Source organism: Schistocerca cancellata, chromosome 2 (assembly GCF_023864275.1).
Source record: "Schistocerca cancellata isolate TAMUIC-IGC-003103 chromosome 2, iqSchCanc2.1, whole genome shotgun sequence".
Taxonomy (NCBI): Eukaryota; Metazoa; Arthropoda; class Insecta; order Orthoptera; family Acrididae; genus Schistocerca; species Schistocerca cancellata.
Genome location: NC_064627.1, coordinates 1,098,868,054 through 1,098,891,008, shown reverse-complemented (window position 1 = coordinate 1,098,891,008; position 22,955 = coordinate 1,098,868,054).

The following is a 22,955-nucleotide window of genomic DNA, read 5'->3' as shown; positions in this document are numbered from 1 at the left end:
CAACTACTGAAAAGGCTGCTGCCCCTCTTCAGGAACCACACGTTTGTCTGGCCTCTCAACAGATACCCCTCCGTTGTGGTTGTACCTACGGTACGGCTATCTGTATCGCTGAGGCACACAAGCCTCCCCACCAACGGCAAGGTCCATGGTTCATGGGGGGATACTTAGTATTATGTAGTCTATTCTACTAGAGGTAGTTACTCTTGCATCTGAATTTACTGCATTCGTAAGATTATAGGAGTTAAGGGTTCTATTAGCCTGCTGTTATGATAATTGCAAGATGTTGCCTCTATGTTCAAGTCACCAAGTATTGTTACCTCGTTTGGGTCACAGTGTCCCACTATTCTACTAAAAGTATCTATGAAACGCCCTACCTCTGATTTTGGTGGACGATAAATCCCAATAATTTTCTGTTTCATTGTGCCCTTTCCGCAACCTTTGATATGGAGTTCAACACCTATCACTTCAGTCAAGCCTTCATTATTATAAAGATCTAGATGGTTTAATTTATTTACTTTGAGCTGCTCTCTAACAAATACTGTTACATCTCCCCTTTAAGATGCTGTCTACAGTAGCTATTTCCTAGGAAATAGCCATCTAGTTTAAAGTAAATAATTTCCTCAGGTTTCAGTCCATGCTCGGTTAACGCAACTACATGATGTTAATGATCATTTACAGAAGTCTGCAAAATATTGAGCTTATTTCTAAGATATTGTATATTTATTGCAAGAGCCGTAATGGATGCTCACTGTGTAATTGTTGTTGGTACTTCCTATTGCGGCTGCATGATTGCTTTGTCTGTACTCTTTTTTTCCCTTGGCAAATACACATGCAAGTACAGGTGCTTGTGGTGGATACAGGTATGTTAGATGTCATCTGCGTTGAAGTGTCCACCTTGGGAATAGGTTTCTGCACCATGGAAGAAGACGGTGTTTTGTCACCTTATATTCTTTTATGGCTTCAGCACAGGGGAGCTGCTTGGTCACTTTCATTTCCTGTACTTTGCATTCCTCAGCAAAAACAGGGCAGTCTTGGCTCAGGACTGGGTGATTCCCAGAGCAGTTGAAACAGATTGCCGGAGATGGTCAGTCAGTCCCAGCATCATTCCCTTCTTTTCTACACTTCTCTAAATTCGCTTCACTTCCACCACTCATGTTGTATGGCCATAATGTTGGCATTTATAGCACTGCATAGGGTTTGGTATGTAAGGCCGAACATTAAGCTGAAGGAATCCGACCATAATATGTTCAGGCAGCGTCAGAGAACTGAATGTGACAATGAAAGTGGCAGTCTTTTCAGTGTCTCCATTGGTTCTTCACATTCGCTGCTCCACATTGACTATTCACTCGGTTTCCTATTCTTGTTTCAGTTCTGCTATGTCCATATCCATGATATCTCGGCATGTGACAACACCCTTACTGGAGTTGAGAGAGGTTTGCATCTCAACAATGATATATTCATCCAGTTTCTGTGATTTCTTAAGAAGTTCCATCTACTTTGAAGTGTTAGTTTCAACCAAGAATGAGTCATTATGCTGTTGTTTTTTAGATTTTAAAGTGCCAGTAAGGCCTTCCAAACCCTTATGGATATAGAAGAGGGACACACTTTCAAACATCCCTTCCTTCCGCTTTATCACCAAAAACATATCACTATTCAAGACTCCATAAGCAATGTTACTGGGGTCCAAAGTATTCTTATCATCAGGAGGCCTAGTGTCTCATTCTCTTGGCTGAATGGGTGTTAATATTTCCTGCCGGTTCACCTTTCCTGCGGGGAGGAGAACATGATTTCGAGGGCTCTAAGTCGGCCCCACAAGCAGCTAGGGAAATAAGTGTCCACTCAGACAGAGCCCCACATGCCTGAGTAAGCCTTATACAACTGAGATGTGACAGGTTTCCTCATCAGCGTGCAGCACACCTTGAGATTGAGGGTTTTTTATATATGTGTTTATTCCATCCTCTCCATCCGGGCAGTCAAGACAAGATCCCTGTTCCCTGAGACACACCACATTCCACTGCCACGCTGCACAGTGGTCGCTGAAGCATGCCAAAAGCTTATACTCATGGGGGACTGGCAGCATTTACCAATCCCCAGCTCCCACCAACGCTGAGCCCCTGAGGGCATCAGATCATGTGGCATTATAACAACATATCTTATGTTGATCGGTTGTGAGTTTGGTTTTATTCCTGTAGTGTATTTTGTTAACATTCTCCTCTGTTTTCTCCGATGAAGCTGAACCTTAGCCATACTTACCCATGCCAATATGTTCTCGGCAGCAATGCCTCCATCAAATCTGACCGAAAATTTGGTGGTGGAGACAATATACTACAAATTACATGGTTCACAGAGAATCTGCAGTTCAAACACTCTAGTTGCAATTCAGTTTTTGAATGAACTACTGTTTATGGCCAGATCAAGTGTCGTCTATTACAATTTATGCACAGATAAACAGCTAGCCACACGCTACACTCTGTTAATGTCCTGTAATGTGACTAAGTGCAATAACCCAATTGTTTAACATGTAACAAGTGAAGTATTAACACAGTTACCGAGTAAAGTTGACAAATCACTGTCCTTGAAATCTAACAGTCAACTCGACTGGTTGGTTTAAGATTTAAAGGAACCAAATTACAAGGTCATCAGCTCTTCCTACATGGAATGGGCAAATCAACAATACTACACGTCACAGAAAGGCCTAGTGCACAAAACCCAAGGAAACAAAATACCAAGGTTTACCAGAGGTCAACAAAGCCTAGAGAAAGAACAAGAAAGAAGAAAAGGTGGAAAGCAAGAAGGCGGGTGAGGTGCCCACTTCAGGGAGCAGCCAGAGGTTCTCGAAGGCAGTAACTTTGATGGAGGGACATACCCTATGACTTACCAGGGGCACCCCTCCCAATAATAAACAGTAAAGACTAGTGAATGGACAAATCACAATGGTGGAACCCCCGCCTCTGCTAAGAGGCTGATCATAGGGCTAGTCCAAAAGGTGATAGTTGCCAGTCATATCCACAAGGAAAAGACATCCCAATCCACATTAGTATAGGTCCACCTGGAAGGCCATTCAGGCAAGTGATGCTGAAAAAAAGATAAGATGGTCAGAAAATGATCACTGTTGCACAAATCAAACTCCCCATCGAATGGAAGGGAGGAATCCAGGGCTACAGATTGAAAGATCAATTGTCTAGGAAGTACTGTGTGCCACACTGAAATGTGTGGGGGCTCTAGTGTTGAAGAGGCAGGGATCAAGCCCTGCTAGTAGGCTTTAACAATCCTGCCCCCATCACTGGTTGCAGTACCACCCCACTGAGGATTATGGGTGTCAAAATCCACATAAGAAGGACGGGAGGCAGCAGCTGTTGAAGGAGGGCAATAGGAGCAGGAAGTGTAAAGATTCCATATTGTTATTGCAGAGTCTAAATGGATCCAAACAGCCACCACTCCCAGTGTGGTATGAAGAAGAGCTAACGAACCACCAATGTCCATGTCGACCAATGTACAGACACCACTGGAGGCTCACAAAGGGCTGACCCAGTTCTGACAGAATGCTTGGTAATCATGAAGAGTCAGTGAATGAATATCCGTGAAATGAGATTCCTCATATACAACAAAAGCTACAAAGTACATAGAAAGAAGAGACTGCAATTCCAGAAGGACACAATAATAACCATTACAGTTCCACTGGAGGAGAGTAGCACTAAAGCCCAGATGGATGTCTAGTAGTCCACAATTGATCATTGTGCCAAGTCAGTATCTGTAATGGTAAGGACAGAGTGGTGTCCATGAATGTAAGAACAGTCCCTGATTGAGAGGAAGAGGCCATAGCCCTTGGATGTCTGGGGCTGACATGCAAAGGCATACGCATAATCATCTCCTTTGGGGTGAGAGAAGGTGTGATTGCGAAGAGATCAAGTTGCAGCATTATCAGAATCCAAAAGAGAACAAGCAGCCTTGAGGCCCACAGAGTGTGGATCCCATGTCCAGTGTAAACTAACAGGCTTCTTTTCCTGGAGATACCAGGGAGTCCTAGAGAGAGTCTCATCCCCAACAAGGCCGAGAGAAGAGAATTTCTTCTCTGAGTGAGGGGACGGAGTTGTTCTATGAAGTTATGGTACAGGAACTGCCAGGGACGAGGAAATGAAAAGGAAGTGGGAGATCATGGAGGTAAAGAGTTCAGGAGGAGGAGGAGGAGGAGGCGAAAGAGGAGGAGGAGGAGGGGAAGGAGAAGGACACAACAGAAGCGAAGGCAGATCTTGAAGATACTGGATGGAGATAGTCACATTTCTGTCAGGCCTCAGAGTAAGACAGATGGACAGGAGTTTAGAATTTCTGAAACTTTCTTCACTTTTTATTCATCGGGCAGTCTGGCGAGTGAGGGGAATGAGGACTGGAACAGTTCATGCACTTGGGAGGTGGGGCGCAAGGGCTCCCTACATGGAGCGGGTGGCTTCAGTCACCCCAAATAGGAGTTGTCACACATCATGAAGATGTGTGACCAAAACAGAGACACTAGAAATGGCACATGGGACGTAGGCTATAGGGATTCACATTGCAACACTAAATCATAACTTCAACTTCTCCATAAGTGTACCCCCCTCAAAAGCCAGGATGAATGTGCTGCTATCAACATGTTTGTCCTTAGGACCTCTCTGGACTCGCCTGATGAAATGAATGCCACACCATGCCAGATTAGTCCTGAATTTCTGAATTTTCTGAAGAAAATAATGCCTTTAGACTGTTGAGGGGTAATGTTCACTAGGATGTCTACCAAGTGCTCACAAGCACTAAAGGGAGCCAACTGATTGGCAGAAGAGGTTTTAATTAGTAGAGAACCAAATTGCCTTTTTCTAAGAGAGTCAGCTTCAATGTTTTCTACAAAAAAAAAAAGAGTGGTTTGGTAGTGGCGAAAGTCTCTCTGTCTCTCCTGTAACAAATAACGTAATCAGGAGAGGGGTTTCAGTCCAAGCCATCACTGGCCCTCCTCCCAGAGAGAGAGAGAGAGAGAGAGAGAGAGAGAGAGAGAGAGAGAGAGAGAGAGAGAGAGAGGCCAGTGATGAGAAGGACGCAGATGCCAAAGTAGGAGCAAAGAGAGAACCGTTCCTACCTGGAGAGAGAAGAGCAGAAGTGTGGAGCTTATCACACTTCAAGTGCAGAGTGTCTGCCCTGGTACCACCCATTCTGATTGGGGGCTCACCCTGTGGGCACCACCCAATCACAGCATGGGCCACCCGGCACAGTGGCTGTTGCTGGGTGTTCAGATGCTCCAAAAAGGTGAGAAACCACTTCTAGGCACACACAAGGTGGTGATAGCTTGGGTACCAAAAGTGTGATCCCTGAGTAGTTATGGGGTTCAGCCAGATAGGTACATAACAGCACCACCACATGGACTGGCTACCTTGTTGGTGACCTAGTGGGTGTGGAAGGGGTGTAGCATACAGCAGGGAAGGAAGGGCAAAAGGGGGGGGGTAGGAGGAACCCATGCTGGAGACACTAAGAATGGATTTCTTCTCCAAATGGCTCACACTATGGAAACACTTTAGAAAGGAAGGTTGGAATCCAACGGGGACCAGAAAAAGCTGAAAAAAAGAAAGGGAGAGTGGAAACATGAGACAAGACCATAAAGGAGTAGCAGAATCAAGGGAACAGCCAGGTCATCATAAAGAAAGAAACAGGGGACGCAGGAGGGGGAGAAGACAAGATGGGAAAGAGTGGATAAGGGAAATGGTATGCAGTCCAGGAGAGAAGAAAGGCTATGACAGCATGGGGCACCTTTGCATGCCACACACATTTGCACTAAAGAGCTGTAGGCCTGCTGGAGAGGCAGTCAACTCAGTATGAAAATGATGTGCACATTAAGTATCTTTTGGAAATAACACGGTTCATGGCTGGAAGCTACTCTCCCAGTTTGCAGAATGCATTGTTAAAGATTAATACAGATCCAAATATTCATTGCAAGATCACAGTGTATCATTAAAGACAGTCACTGAGTAAACTCTTGGACATGCAATTTAGGAAAAAGGCAATATATTTTCTGACTAGTGACGGATGCTAAATCATCTGCAATACACTTTCCCATTTTTTAGCAAACAGATCTTGCAATTTTATAATCATCTGCAGACTGAAAACAGATTCCAGCAGCCTCTCTTTTATCAGATTAAGTAATTAGAACTACATTTATCTATTGTTGTAGTGGTACATAGCAACACATTTCATTTTCCTTTCACTAGACTGATGAAAGATATGCATGTAAAAAACATGACTTTAATCATTAGTAGTGTAAAGAGCATACACTTTACCCAGTTTGTTGGACTCTATGTGCAGATGTGAGAAAGAAAAATGTGGGCACAGCACAGAAACTGACAATGGATATGTAATTTGGACTGGACGGCGAGGGGTCACTTCCACTTTGCAGTTGTGCCTTGGGGGTGCTGTGAAAACAGAAGAAAGAGGCCTGATGGCAGTGGTTGAGTACTAAAGAAAAATGAATGTTGTTATATAGACACTCTGCCATGCTATCTCACATGAAGTATGGACTTATGGTTTTGGTCAAGCATTGAAGCATAATATATGAACATGTTGTCTGGAAAACTTTGTTAATTAGCAGTTTTTGTGGGTTGAAACCTTATTTGAATGTATGTAGGAGAATTATGAAAACCATGCTTTGTGATTTTGAAGTGAGTTGTTTAAATGTAGAAACTACCTTGTAGCCCTCACCCCTCTGCAATCAGAAAAGAAGTCAGCAATCAAACATGTGGCACTGCATAGCAGAACCACAACATTGAGAGAAAGCAAGATGTTGACTGGGAAATTTGGAAAAGTAGGTAACTTATTACAGAGAACAAGTAAAGACTTGGCATCTTGCAATGAATAGATCATATAAAAATCAACCCACAACAAGAAAAACACCTCTTTGTTAACTGGCTTTTTAAAAATTACAATTAAAAATTTACATTTCTAATTAGCTGAACAGAAGTGAGGTTCTTTTCAATGTGAACAGTTGGATACAACAGTTAAGGATACTGAATTATACTGTCCAGTTTGCCAAAATATGATATTCTTTTTCAATAACACTGCTGTAACTATGACATCGAGTATAGATTTAAGTGTCAGGAAGTCGTTTCTGAAAGTATTTGTATGGAGTGTAGCCATGTATGGAAGTGAAACATGGATGATAAATAGTTTGGACAAGAAAAGAATAGAAGCTTTCGAAATGTGGTGCTGCAGAAGAATGCTGAAGATTAGATGGGTAGATCACATAACTAATGAGGAGGTATTGAATAGAATTGGGGAGAAGAGGAGTTTGTGGCACAACTTGACAAGAAGAGGGGACCGGTTGGTAGGACATGTTCTGAGGCATCAAGGGATCACAAATTTAGCATTGGAGGGCAGCGTGGAGGGTAAAAATCGTAGAGAGAGACCAAGAGATGAATACACTAAGCAGATTCAGAAGGATGTAGGTTGAAGTAAGTACTGGGAGATGAAGAAGCTTGCACAAGATAGAGTAGCATGGAGAGTTGCATCAAACCAGTCTCAGGACTGAAGACAACAACAACAACTATGACTGCTAATTACTCTGAAACTAAATGAGATTAGAAACTGGTAACATATTTTCGACAGTAGGTGTGTAAATGCTACCATCCCTCACACAGCTTTTTTTATCTACTTATCAGTAAGCTAACCATCAGGTATATGTTTACATATGAATGAAGTTTGAAATTGCTGGTATTTGTAATTAATGCAGTTTGTAGGTAATGTAGTAACACCAATGAATTCTAACTAAAAGAGTGAATTTAATGGATAATAAAGTTAAGTTGGATAAGCCCATAAGTTAATATTAAAGATTTTGGATAATGTGCTGATGCCAAATAAATAATATTGAAAGCTGTAACAGGAGTAAAAAAACTACAAGGTTTGTTACAAAGGGAAGACTCAATCCTTGCAACAAAGCTGTTATTAATACTGCAACAGTTCCATTCATTGTTTATGGTCAACACAATGAAAAACATCGCCGAGGTTAGAGAGTCCACCAGGTTTCCAAGCATGGTACCATTAATAGGGACCCATTTACATAATGTAACTGACAGGCAGGTAATAGTTATGATGTGAAAAATGAGAAGTATGTAATATCATAAAATACTCCCCCCCCCCCCCCCCCCCAACAGAAATTATTTGCCTTCAGAGATATCCTGATGTGAATAAATAGATAAACTTGATTTTAATACTGACACCTGAGCTTAGAAGCAGTAATTTCTGTAGCATTTCTAGTTAAGCAGTCCAATAAGGACTCAGTAGTTGTGTACTTTCAGTGCCCTTGTATTTTTAGTTAATAGTACAAGATGCAGTCGGCAGTTATCATGACTGTTCAGTAAGTTAAGGCATGTTCAGGCAAAAGAATATTTAGTTAGTTATTATATGAAGTCTGTAATATGTGGTTTCACAATGTGGTTCTATTTAACCCTTGCGCAGGCATGCCAACTTGTGTAACATAAGTGGGAGCACAGCATACTTTGTACACATTAAAGAGTAGCTGCCTATGTGTTAACAAGGAAAAAATCACAGTTTAATCTTAGTTTACTGAAACAACAACAAAAAATGTATTATATGTGGTAAATCACTGTTCAATGGAACAATAATAAAATAAACATTCATCGTATCACTTTGTCACTGTGTTCAAGTATTACCCAACAGTGATGACCTTGTTGGAGTATTAAACAGTGTAGTTGCACCAAATTCCTGCTGAACACTTAGCTGGTTATCAATTATCTCTTAGACAACTGTCTCAATGCAGGATCATGCTGTTATCCCAGAATCTGGATCATTTTCTTTCATGGATCATAAACTTTTTTCTCACTCATCTTGCTGCTTATTTTGTGTAACTGTGGCTAGCATGGATGTATGACAACACAACTTTTCACTGCACTCGCTAAAGCAATGATGAAGGAATAGGCATGCAACTGTAAAACAAAAGAATAGTACAAGACAATATTATTTGTTGCTCGAACACTGTTTGAGCCACTGGGAGAAGTTGAAGAATCACAATATGATTTTTGATTAGTGCACTTTATACACACAAGTGCCCACTCAAGGGTTAACAGAATCTGTGCTTAATTGTGAAATCCTACTTTGTGTCAAAGCAAAATTCAGTTGAGAAAACTGATAAATTATGCGACGGAATTACTGGCCAGGAGATTAAAAGTACAGTTCCACCAATAGACATATGTGAAAGCCAAAGGGACACACTACCTAGCTTTGAGAACTAACAGATCCTTCATTGGGCATGAGCGAGGTATATGCTGGGGAAGGTTAAAATGTTAAAATGGAGCAGCAGCTAACTCAGAACCCAGGACATGTGAGACCCACTTGTAGTAAGGACTAGAGTTGTGTCTGACTCATTACTCACCTGTTATGTGTCTTATGGTTGTTTTAGGAAACTGCCAGAATGGTATACAAAAACTACTCCAGATCATGTCACACCATCTTAAATTAATATTAAATGTTACCATTCAGCCATTTATAACAGTGAAGTACGGAAGCAAACCTTTTATCGAGCACTGGCAATACATTTATAATGTATTCTATTTTACAAATATTTTAGTTTAAATAACTTTCTTATTTTTCTAAGACTGGTAATAATGAATAATAGAAGTGATTTACATATTTCCTTTTTATATTTTCATGTTAAGTCTCCATGATTATGTCTACTGGAAAATAGGCCTTGCCCCCTGAAGTTATAATAAAGATGTCTGAAGGACAGTGCTGCATAGTTAGCACAAGATTTTAATACTCTTCTAGAAAACATGGCTAGAATTATGCGACTTATGGCTCTTCAGTGTAAGTTTTTGGATTTCTTTCTCGGGCTCTCTCTTTCAAACACATAGGTCTTTGTTGTGACTAATTCAATACATCTGTACTTGGTTGATTATTATACAGGTTGTGTATTGAGTATTTCATGCCCATCCATATCCAGATTCCTTTACACTGATGCTGATATCAGTACTCTTGTCATGACTTTTCAAAGTTCAATTTAAAAAAATGATCAGAATTTAAAGAATTTCACATTTACATTGGTTCCTCTATACTCTTCATCTCAGCTATGCTAGTTTTTTGAAAAAAAAAATATATATGTATATATATATATATATGTGTGGATGGATATGTGTGTGTGTGTGCGAGTGTATACCCATCCTTTTTTCCACCTAAGGTAAGTCTTTCTGCTTCCGGGATTGAAATGACTCCTTACCCTCTCCCTTAAAACCCAAATCCTTTCATCTTTCCCTCTCCTTCCCTCTTTCCTGATGAGGCAACCGTTGGTTGCGAAAGCTAGAATTTTATGTGTATGTTTGTGTTTGTTTGTGTGTCTATCGACGTGCCAGCGCTTTCATTTGGTAAGTCACACAAACAAACACAAACATACACACAAAATTCAAGCTTTTGCAACAAACTGTTGCCTCATCAGGAAAGAGGCAAGGAGAGGGAAAGACGAAAGGATGTGGGTTTTAAGGGAGAGGGTAAGGAGTCATTCCAATCCCGGGAGCGGAAAGACTTACCTTAGGGGGAAAAAAGGACGGGTGGGAAACCAGGAGATTGGATAGTTTTTTGAGGTGGAGGGTGGCATGATAAATAATAAACTAACTAATAAAAGTCCTCAATCAATCTTTCTTCTCCCACATCCACACCGGCTGTTCAGAGCATCCTCCTACAGGCCAACCGCAAATTAGAACAGCATGCCACCCTCCACCTCAAAAAACTATCCAATCTCCTGGTTTCCCACCTCCGGACAGGCAACTCACTCACCCTTCACAACCTTTCCAGCAAACCTCAACTTCCTCTCATTGCACACAAACCCAGTCTCTCCCATCTACTCAATCTCCCACTTCCAGCTCCACTCCCTCCAAAACCTCAAAATTCCAGTCAACAGAATCTGGAACTACAACACCCTAATTCAGTAGTTAACCTTACCTCCAAACCTCTCTCCCAATCCGAAACCTCTGTCCTATCCAAAGGCCTCACCTTCAGCCCCACTCCCAGATTCAACCAAACAGCCCTCGTCAAAGATTTACTGTCCTACACTCGTACTCTCTGCTGGAAATATCACTGTGCCACGAAAAAAAAAAAATGATCCTAATCCTACTCCTAATGATCCAACTCCCCAAGACACTATCCAAATTGAACCCTGCCTGGAACAGTTCCGTCCTCCGTCACAGCGGGACCCACCTCCTCTTCCTCAAAATCACCCTCTCCAAACCTTCCAGGAATTTCTGACTTCCAGCCTTGCTTCTCAATCCTTCTTATAAAACGTTAATCCTACTCCCAACATTACCACTGCTGAAGCCCAAGCTATCCATGATCTGAAGGCTGACCAATCCATCGTCATTCTTCCGGCGGACAAGGGTTCCACGACCGTGGTACTTGATCGTCGGGAGTATGTGGCAGAGGGACTGCGTCAGCTTTCAGACAACACCACATACAAAGTTTGCCAAGGTAATCCCTTTCCTGATGTCCAGGCAGAGCTTCAAGGAATCCTCAGAACCTTAGGCCCCCTACAAAACCTTTCACCTGACTCCATCAACCTCCTGGCCCCACCGACACCCCGCACCCCTACCTTCTTCCTTCTTCCTAAAATTCACAAACCCAATCATCCCGGCCGCCCCCTTGTAGCTGGTTACCAAGCCCCCACAGAACGTATCTCTGCCTACGTAGATCAACACCTTCAACCCATTAAATGCAGTCTCCCATCCTTCATCAAAGACACCAACCACTTTCTTGAACGCCTGGAATCCTTACCCAATCTGTTACCCCCGGAAGCCATCCTTGTAACCATTGATGTCACTTCCTTATACACTAATAATCCGCACATCCAGGGCCTTGCTGCGATGGAGCACTTCCTTTCACGCCGATCACCTGCCACCCTACCTAAAACCTCTTTCCTCATTACCTTAGCCAGCTTCATCCTGACCCACAACTTCTTCACTTTTGAAGGCCAGATATACCAACAATTAAAGGGAACAGCCATGGGTACCAGGATGGCCCCTCATACGCCAACCTATTCATGGATCACTTAGAGGAAGCCTTCTTGTTTACCCAGGCCTGCCAACCCAAAGTTTGGTACAGATTTATTGATGACATCTTCATGATCTGGACTCAAGTGAAGAAGAACTCCAGAATTTCCTCTCCAACCTCAACTCCTTTGGTTCCATCAGATTCACCTGGTCCTACTCCAAATCCTATGCCACTTTCCTTGACATTGACCTCCATCTGTCCAATGGCCAGCTTCACACGTCCGTCCACATCAAACCCACCAAAAAGCAACAGTAACTCCATTATGACAGCTGCCACCCATTCCACATCAAAGGGTCCCTTCCCTACAGCCTAGGTCTTCGTGGCAAACGAATCTGCTCCAGTCCGGAATCCCTGAACCATCACACCAACAACCTGAAAACAGCTTTTGCATCCCACAACTACCCTCCCGACCTGGTACAGAAGCAAATAACCAGAGCCACTTCCTCATCCCCTCAAACCCAGAACCTCCCACAGAAGAACCCCAAAAGTGCCCCACTTGTGACAGGATACTTTCCGGGACTGGATCAGACTCTGAATGTGGCTCTCCAGCAGGGATATGACTGCCTCAAATCCTGCCCTGAAATGAGATCCATCCTTCATGAAATCCTCCCCACTCCACCAAGAGTGTCTTTCCGCCGCCCACCTAACCTTCGTAACCTCTTAGTTCATCCCTATGTAATCCCCAAACCACCTTCCCTACCCTCTGGCTCCTACCCTTGTAACCGCCCCCGGTGTAAAACCTGTCCCATGCACCCTCCCACCACCACCTACTCCAGTCCTGTAACCCGGAAGGTGTACACGATCAAAGGCAGAGCCAGGTGTGAAAGCACCCACGTGATTTACCAACTGACCTGCCTACACTATGAAGCTTTCTATGTGGGAATGACCAGCAACAAACTGTCCATTCGCATGAATGGACACAGGCAGACAGTGTTTGTTGGTAATGAGGATCACCCTGTGGCTAAACATGCCTTGGTGCACGGCCAGCACATCTTGCCACAGTGTTACACCGTCCAGGTTATCTGGATACTTCCCACTAACACCAACCTGTCAGAACTCTGGAGATGGGAACTTGCCCTTCAGTATATCCTCTCTTCTCGTTATCTGCCAGGCCTCAACCTCCGCTAATTTTAAGTTGCCGCCGCTCATACCTCACCTGTCTTTCAACAACATCTTTGCCTCTGTACTTCTACCTCGACTGACATCTCTGCCGAATCTCTTTGCCTTTACAAATGTCTGCTTGTGTCTGCGTATGTGTGGTTGGATATGGGTGTGTGTGTGCGAGTGTATACCTGTCCTTTTTTCCCCCTAAGGTAAGTCTTTCCACTCCCGGGATTGGAATGACTCCTTACCCTCTCCCTTAAAACCCACATCCTTTCGTCTTTCCCTCTCCTTCCCTCTTTCCTGACGAAGCAACTGCTGGTTGTGAAAGCTAGTATTTTGTGTGTTTGTTTGTGTTAGTTTGTGTGTCTATCGACCTCCCAGCGCTTCGTTTGGTAAGTCACATCATCTTTGTTTTTAGATATATATATATATATATTTCTGGTAAGTGTCTTTTGTAGTTCTGCAATTAAGATATTTTTTCCACAACTTACTTTACTGTTACTATTAGGCACAAATGGTCAGATATGCCAAGATCTTTTACAGCTATGTCACACTTTTCAGTGACTGTATTTGTGGCCAAATGGTCAGTTATTGATGCAGTCATTGTAGTAATCTTTATTCCACTGCTGACAAACAGAGACATCTCATACCTCGGAAGGATATTTATGAGGGTGCTAGTAGTTTCATTTTTGATATCTTTGTTTGTGCCTTCACAAAAAATTATGCTTACTTTTGTACTTCAGAATTTATCTGTGATGTCTGTTAATTTATTGAAAAAAGTGTCCACACTACCAATGGGAGATTGATAGATAAACCGAATGATCAATTTCTTCGTGATATCAAGCCCTTTTAATTCTGTAACTGCTATTTCAAATCTAAACTTACAGTACTAATGTCATGCCTTGATTTGGATTGTTTTCTTTTTCAACTATAAATACATGTTCCTCCATCCTGTGAAGTAGTCCTACAGTAAGTCTGTCCTTTCTTAGAATGATAATACTATATGTTGGATTTCTGTGTCTCTACACCAGGGCTCAGTGACACTAAGTACTGTGCAGTTAAAAGAATGGAGATCAATTTCTAATAGTTGTATTTTATTTTTTATGAAATGTTTGTTTTGTTGATAGATAGTTAAGCCTGAAAAATGTTCCATGTTGCTTTCCACAATGGTTTCTTTTCGTTTATGAAACAGTATATGTATGATTTGGTTTTCCACCCCACCCACTATCACTATATGGTCTTCTTTCAAAAAATCATTATTTAAGGACTATAAGTCCTCTATCACTAGACTTAACCCAGCATATCATTTGAAAATGTTGGTGGCCTTGTACACTGCCCTTAAGCTTTCCTGTAACTGAAGGCCTACACCCAGCCATGACTGCTGCCTAGCAGGACCACTTTATTTTTCCCCACAATTTGCACATTCCTAGGCTTCCTGATCTTGGCTGAAGTTTGCTGCACATTTCCAGATCCTAGCCCTAGCTAAGAGTCTTCTCAATTAATGAAGATTTAACGAGGAATAATGTAGACTTTGTAATTTTGTACTCTGAGAAAGAGTTTATATATCACAACAGACAGTAAATATGCTGTAGTGCGAACATTAAGTTACAAGAGATAACTAACCATCATGTTGTGCCAACAAAACAGCAATATTTTGTCAGGGCTGCCTTGTGTGTGAATCATGTTTACAGTACTACCTACAACTATCCCTTAGTCAACACTGTTGAGGCACATTAAGTACAGTTGTATCTACCATCAGTTATGACATAATTTTAATGCAAGATATTATTTGTCATCATATCCAATGAGAGTGTGGCACATGATATACTTAAAGCTGTCAGCTGTCACTCAGTCATGCTACTATTTACTAGTATCTACTGTTTTAACAATACTGAAGTGCTACATGAAAAGAAAGTTATAAGGTAATGTCTTGTACCTAGCTGGTTGATCTCCTGCAATTACTTGACTGGAGGCAGCAGGATCTTCACAACACACTATGGCTGCACTGCCTTGGAAACCACATATGTCCAGCTCGATACCTTTATACACCCTGTGGATGGCTGATGGACATAAGCTGATATGCAGGCACTTCCCAGAGCCTCCATTTTTTGAATGGCACAGTTCACCCTCTGTAACAATAAGAATATATGTAAATGAAGTAATTAGACTCCTTTAAATGATCTAAAGCCACCTGCAATTGTCTTTTTTTTCTTTATTCATTGTACAGTTACACCTTTACTAATGGTGCTTGTGAAACCAATTTTACAACTACTACGACACTTATACTCAAGCACTATGGTGGTCAACAAATTTTTTGTGAAGACATTTGCTAATGGGGTAACATCAAAATTGTGCAACTGACTGACAAATAAAGAAGAATATCACAGCATCACCCGACATTAAATCATTTAAATAATTCAATGCAGCTGTGGATGCAGTATCACTGGAGATCATCAAATGATATTTTCTTGCAATAGCTACATGAGCATAGGGCAGAAACTGCTAGTAATGTAATTGACATAAGCTATCACTGGTAACTACAGCATGCCACAAATTTCATAATAATTTTGAAAGCCCTCTGACATATTTTCAAATCCACTGATCTGAAATTTGATAATTACCACACAGTTCTCTCTGTCAGATTATGGAAATCAGCGGCAGGTTAGAATACACAATGCATGGTCAGTACATGTGTGTATTTTAACACTCAATGTGTCAGTTACTTTGTCACAAACCATTTAACTGTCACATCTGCTGGCATATAGAGATAGTTTAGTACTTGTATTTCAGTAAACTAAATTTGTATGTTGTGCAATAAAGGTGGGCTCTTGCCTATTGAATTGGAAAGTTGTCTGAAGTGTAAGATGAGTCCCAACTGGTGCTTTGTACCAATCTCTCTCTCTCTCTCTCTCTCTCTCTCTCTCTCTCTCTCTCACACACACACACACACACACACACACACACACACACACACACACACACACACACACACACACTAGGATTGCCAACTTTTTACACAGAAAATAAGGGATTGAGGAGGAAGCCTACAATATAAACAATTCAAATAGTTTTTGTACTTTCAACATTGCAGCACTGTCATCCAATCGTGATAATCTAATATATAAGAAACTATCAGCCTCGATTGCGGATACCGCAACTAGTTTCACTAGTTTCTTATTTATTAATTCGAGTAGTGTTTTCTACAAAGAAATATATTTTAAATGTGCATACATGTCTTACTTTATATTATTACTTGTATTTATTTACAGACTTTTCTTCGTTTTGCAAAGATTTGTTGAATTTTACATACTTAAAGAATTCTCTACAATTAAAATTCACTGCTGTTTGCAGTTTTGCTTTTATAAGCTTGGTGGTACATTTGTTGCACACCTCTGCCATTTATGGTTCATTAGAGAAAATATTCTTTCTGCCTCTGCATTTGAACCAGGAATGCTTAATGCAAAGCTAACTGTTGTGTACATAGTTCCGTGTACATAGTTCCACGTAGTCAGCGCATACACAACTTCCCCAATAGATCGCACCCTGCTAAGCACAACAGCGCAGGCGCAGCACTTGTCTGTCTCCGCACTACGAGATGGCGCTGCCTTAGAGACGGACCAAATTCTGCTTCTGCCGATCCGTGTATTAATATGTAATGCAGCCAATGAGATTGCTGCTAACATAGAACCTTTTCCCCTCGCGGATCACACTCGCGCAGTGATACCTGAACGCGCGAGGTATTATAACGAGTGTACAGACCTCCGATTAGTCAGTCTGCATTTGTCTGCATCAGTCCATACCAGTCTTCATTAGTCTGTACCAGTCTATAGTCAAGTTTCAGTCTGCACCTAAGAAGATTATCATATTCCTGTACATAGCCATGAAGATAAATGTATAGACACTTTGTCAAGTAGCAGAGACATGTGAGAATAAGATTAAAGTACCAAGACCAAAGGAACTTCAGATTGTCAATAGAAAATCGCATCCAGAATCAAGTTACGTAATGTTTATGCTTGTTATTATTTTAATAAATGTGTGTGAAAATTAATCAAGTTCTGTTTAAAGTTGGTCACCGTCAATCTGCTACTCTAAGCGTGCAAGTGGCATTTCTATCGTCTGACCTAACGGCAGAAGAGAAACACGCCACGGTAAGACCATGAGACATATTGCTGACACTCGCCTACTTCGTTAGAGCAACAAGTCAAATAATCTGATGGTGTGTGTGCCGAAGGTCTTACAGTATGCACACCACACTAACATTTTCAGCAAATTGGGGACCTGAACATTTTCGGTTCTCAAGGTACAGAAAACATTAGCTCACCGTCCGTTTGCACGGACAATGGCAGTTGATCTTCAAATCTGAAATTCTTGACCAAATACGTTTTCACCAACACATAAAATTCCATAAGATTATCTTCAATCCATTTTCTGGTTATGCGACAAGTTAACTTATTTAAAACGTTATATGTGCCACTACCAAAACATCTGTCACTCATTCTGTGCTCAATTTTACTGATTAAAGTCTTGATTGTCTCAAAAAGTTTCTATTACAGTAACATCACAGCGTTCTGATAACTTAGAACAATCTAGAACAATTGCACCAACATGGGAAAAAAGTTAAATAAAAGTTAACTCTTCTTCAGTGTAGTCAGAATCATTTAAAAATAGCTGAGTGGTCAGCGTGACAGACTGTCAATCCTGATGGCCTGGGTTCGATTTTCTCCGCTCAGGGACTGGATGTTGTGTTGTCCTAATCATCATTTCATCCCCATCAACGCGCAAGTCGCCGAAGTGGCGTCATATCGAAAGACTTGCACCCGGCGAACAGTCTATCTGATGGGAGGCCCTAGTCACACGACATTTACATTTTTATCAGTACTTTTCATATAACTTTTAATGGGTTCCCAATTTGTAATGATTGTGTCAACTGCTTGTATTAAAGAAAGCCATCTAGTAGGTACATATTGTAGAATTTCACTCCATTCTACGTCTACATAGTCAAAAAAGTGTTTTATAAATTCCCTTTGATTTGAAAAAAGTGAAAAGTTACCATACAATTGCAGGACCAAATTTTCAAGATTAACATCTAAGGTATCACAGGCATGTTTCATCGCATTATGCAAAATGTGATTCGATCAGTTTGCCTTGATATTTGTTTGTTATCATCATTTAACAGTCAAAATACTGAATTATGCTTTCCAAAACTAACGTTGGTATTATCAGCACAAAAAGCACTACAGCTGTTTCTATCAAGTTTGTGGGACTCCAAGGAACGTTCCAACAAATTGTGAAGAGACATTGCTGCTTCACTGCTCTCTTCTACAAAATTCTGAAGTTTATTTTGAATTCCAATTTCGGGTTCAAACATCTCAAAACAATCGGAAACATCTTCCCATTTTAATGGTTTGAAGCATCAGTTGCTATAGAGTAAAATTTACTTGACTGATTGAGATTGTTTTAAAACCATAACAAAATCTGAAACACTTTTTGGAGACAAAACTTTGTTCTGCTTCAGTGCGCCCACAATATTTTTTTTTTTTGTAACACTAGAACCACTGAATACACCCTTCGCCGTTTTAACATTGCAGTCCAAGCTATTATAACTGAGATTATGTTTAACTGTGTGACATACAAATGTCAGTTCTCCTTCAACAGCTCCGTGTAATCCACTTGTGGTGAAACCAATAGCAGGAAAGAAGGTGGAAATCTTGGAAGACTCCTTCACGTCTTTCTCCTTGTTTGTATGGCCTAATGATATTAAAGATATTTATTACTACATTGAATTCATATTTACGTAATCTTAAATTGCACCAAACAAAGTAATACAATGGTACTACAAAATTGATTTATAGCTTACCTGTAGTTTTCGCATTCTGAGAACAGTCGGTATTGCCTCCATGTACCACATTAATTTCCCATTTGCAGGTACAACAGAAGGCTTTGAAACAATTAGCTTTCACTGGACGAATCCAGAAATATGTGTCTTCCCAACATGAACGGTAAAACACATGTTTCTAGTGCTCTTCCTTGTGGGTGATTCCACCCAGTCGTCATCACTACTCATCTTAAATCAAGAAATCACAAACTCCGAATCTTACCACAATAACGTCACATCCTCTACTACAATCATGTGTTTTGAGCTTCCACGAAAGCAGCTATGCACCCAACTGAAGTAACCAGTTGGCAGTTACATACTTGGTGCCATTGAAATTGATATCACTATTAGTACTGACGAGTTAAGTAAGGAAAAAACCTTTCGAAAAGTACGTATCGGTTATCAAAATAAACGCGAAATTAGGAGTAGATATGAATTGCAAAGTTGACGACAATGCAGGCAGCAACTCAGTCAACCCCAGCTATTAGTAAGTTGCACAGTTGGCATTGGCAACGAACATCTGTAAATCGCTACAGGACGAAATCCTCCGACAGCTACCGATCAGAAACAAAGGAGCCCGCGTGCCAAGTTACAGTTCCGCGTAAGTGTAGGTGTGTTGGGAAAGAAATGTCCAGTATAGAACAAGTTAAGGTTGGTGTTCCGCAGGGATCCGTGCTGGTCCTTTCCTTTTCCTAATAATGATAAATGACCTGCCGTCATTTATTAAATCCAGAACAGTACTCTATGCTGATGATACAACATTTCTGAACAGATGTAATGATCTTCTTGGCCTCAAAACATGTGGTACAGAGATAACTGAGCAAGCTTCACTCTGGTTTAAAGCAAATGGGTTCTTGCTTAATGAAAGCAAAACCCAGCAGATGGTATTTAGTTTAAAAGACAAGTTTCCATCAGATGATCCTAGTTGTGTTAAATTTTTGGGGGTATATTTGGATGATAAACTTTCTTGGAATCCACATATTAAGTCTATTAGTGGTAAATTGTCTAGGGTAATCTATTTGTTAAGGCGATTAATGCACTGTGTACCTAAAAATTAAGTTAGAGTATCTTATTACTCATTTTTTCAAAGCATCATATCCTATGGTATTATTTTATGGGGAAACTCCACTTGTGTGCATGATATACTGCTGCTGCAAAAGAAAGATATTAGGATAATTACAGGCTCACCATACAAGGCTCATTGTAAACCTTTGTTTACTCAACAAAAAATCATGACAGTAATAAACCTATATATATATATTATGTTTTAATCTACACAAAAAAGAACTTACCTAAAGTAAAACGCAGGGCAAATATACATTGTTACAACACTAGGACAAACAGCTGTATCTATACGCCCTACCACAGACTGTCAAAATCAGTTAACAGTTATGAACTTATAGGCCACAAATTGTTTAAGAAACTTCCACAAGCTGTACAAAATTTACCAGAGCAACAACACAAACAAACACTTTATGACTGGTTAGTTGTAAACCCATTCTACAATATAAAGGATTTCATGACCTGTGATATTAAACTGTAACGTTATTAACAATTCTGTTCTTTTATAGCATGTACTGTATTGTATTATGTGTATGACTTCGTCTATTGCTGTAATGGCTTAGAGACAAAATTATTATTATTATTACTATTATTATAGACGAGCGTTTATTTCACGTGCGGCATCGCCACACGACGACTCTCTCACGTAGTGTGAATCCCCTCGGCTACGACCACATGAGAGTTTCTTTCACGCGCGTTTGTAAGGCAAGTCATGCCGCTAATACAGATCACTATTTGTTTTAGTGCTGCTTCGGTGCAAGCCGCGGCAACTTTTACTGCGCACAGTTAGTATCAACTGTGAGTGTGAAAGGCGAAATACACTATTTGAACTACTATTGCAAAAGACAGAAAAATACGGGATAAATTCGAAATAATGCAGGACACGGGATCTGGGAAAAACGTAGCCACAATACGGGATTTCCCGAGGAATTCGAGATAGTTGGCAACCCTAACACACACACACACACACACACACACACACACACACACACACACACACACACACACATATACACACTTCCAGCTAGTTATAGAAAATGGACACCTTTTTGAACTAAAGTAAATGACTTTATTCATTCCATGAACTAAACTGTTGGTTTGAAAAGAAGTAATGTCTTCGACTAGTAATCAAAACGTCCTTAGTCCAAGTTCGACCCCAGCACTGCTTAAATTTTGAATAAAAATCATCAGCAATGGCGGCCAAATGCTTCCAGAATGAGAGGTCACACTCATTTTGACATGGCCTTGTCAAAGAGGGCGGACAGGCAAACACGTTCAGGGGCTCTTTAGTCCTTGTGATAGGAAACGGCACCTAAAAGGTAGAAGAAACAGCATTGATCAAAGGCATGAAGATGCAGAAGGCAATGGAAACTACTGCATTACAGATACACAATGTGTATCCACATGACATGAGGCCTGCAATAAAGAAAATTTTAAAAATTCAAAAAAGTGTTTATGATCTCTCCATTGGGAAAATATTCTGGATATCTGGGAGGGGTACGCCAAGAGGGAAGTGATCATAAGAAAAATACGGAATAGTCAACAACAAAATTAAAATATAAGAGTTGGGGCTTGGAAATGTCAGCATGTCAGAAGTTTTAATGTGATAGTGGAGGCCAGTGAAGTGAAATGGAAATAAGACAAGGATTTCAGGTCAGATGAGTATAGGGTAATATTAACAGCAACAGAAAATGGTAAAATAGAAGTAGAGTTCATTATAGGTAGGGTGGTAGGGCAGGGGAGTGAGTTATTGTTAACAGTTCAGTGACAAGGGCAGGGGGTGAGTTATCGTTCAATGACAGGGTTGTTCTAACCAGAATCAACACAAGCGAACAACAACAATAGTTGATGTATACATGCTGATGCTGCAAGCAGAAGATGAAGAGATAGAAAATGTATTTGAAGATATTGAATGTGTAATTCAGTATGTAAAGGGATATGAGAATCTAGCAGTCATGGGAGATTAGAACTCAGTTGTGGGGGAAGGAGGAGAAGAAAGGATTACAGGAGAATGTGGACTTGGTAGTAGAAATGAGAGAGGAGAAAGACTAACTGAGTTCTACCATAAATGTCAGATTGCGACAGCGAATACTTTCTTGAAGAATCACAAGAGGAGGAGGTAGGTCTATATTTGGAAAAGGCCAGGAGATACAGGAAGATTCCAGATTGATTACATCATGGTCTGGCAGAGATACCAAAATAAGATACCGACTTGTGAGGCATAGCCACGAGCAGATATAGACACTGATCACAATTTAATAATAATGATGACTATGCTGAAGTTCAAGAGAGTAGTCAGGAAGAATAAATGAGCAAAGAAGTCGAATACAGAAGTACCAAGGAATGAAGACACATGCTTTAATATCACTGTGACTATAGAAACCATAATGATGAATAGCTCAGTAGGTAGTTCAGTTGAAGAGGGATGGACATCTATAAAAACGGCGATTACAGAAGTCGGAAAGGAGAACATAGGTATACTGCAAAGAAATCATAGGTAACAGAAGAAATACATCAGTTGATCAACGAAAGAAGGAAGTACAGAAATGTTCAAGGCATTTCAGGAAGTCACTTAGGAATGAAATAAATAGGAAGTGCAGGGGAGCTAAGGCGAAATGACTCCTTGAAAAAATGTGATAAAAGCGAAATGAAATGATTGTCAGGATAGACTCAGAATACAGAAAATTCATAACAACCTTCGGTGAAACTAAAAGCAAGGGCGATAACATTAAAAATGTAATGGGGATTCCACTGTTAATTGCAAAGGAGAGAGTGGATAGATGGAAGAAGTACATTGAAAAACCTCTAGGAGGTGGAGGATTTATATGATGACGTGACAGAAGAAGCAGCAGCATGA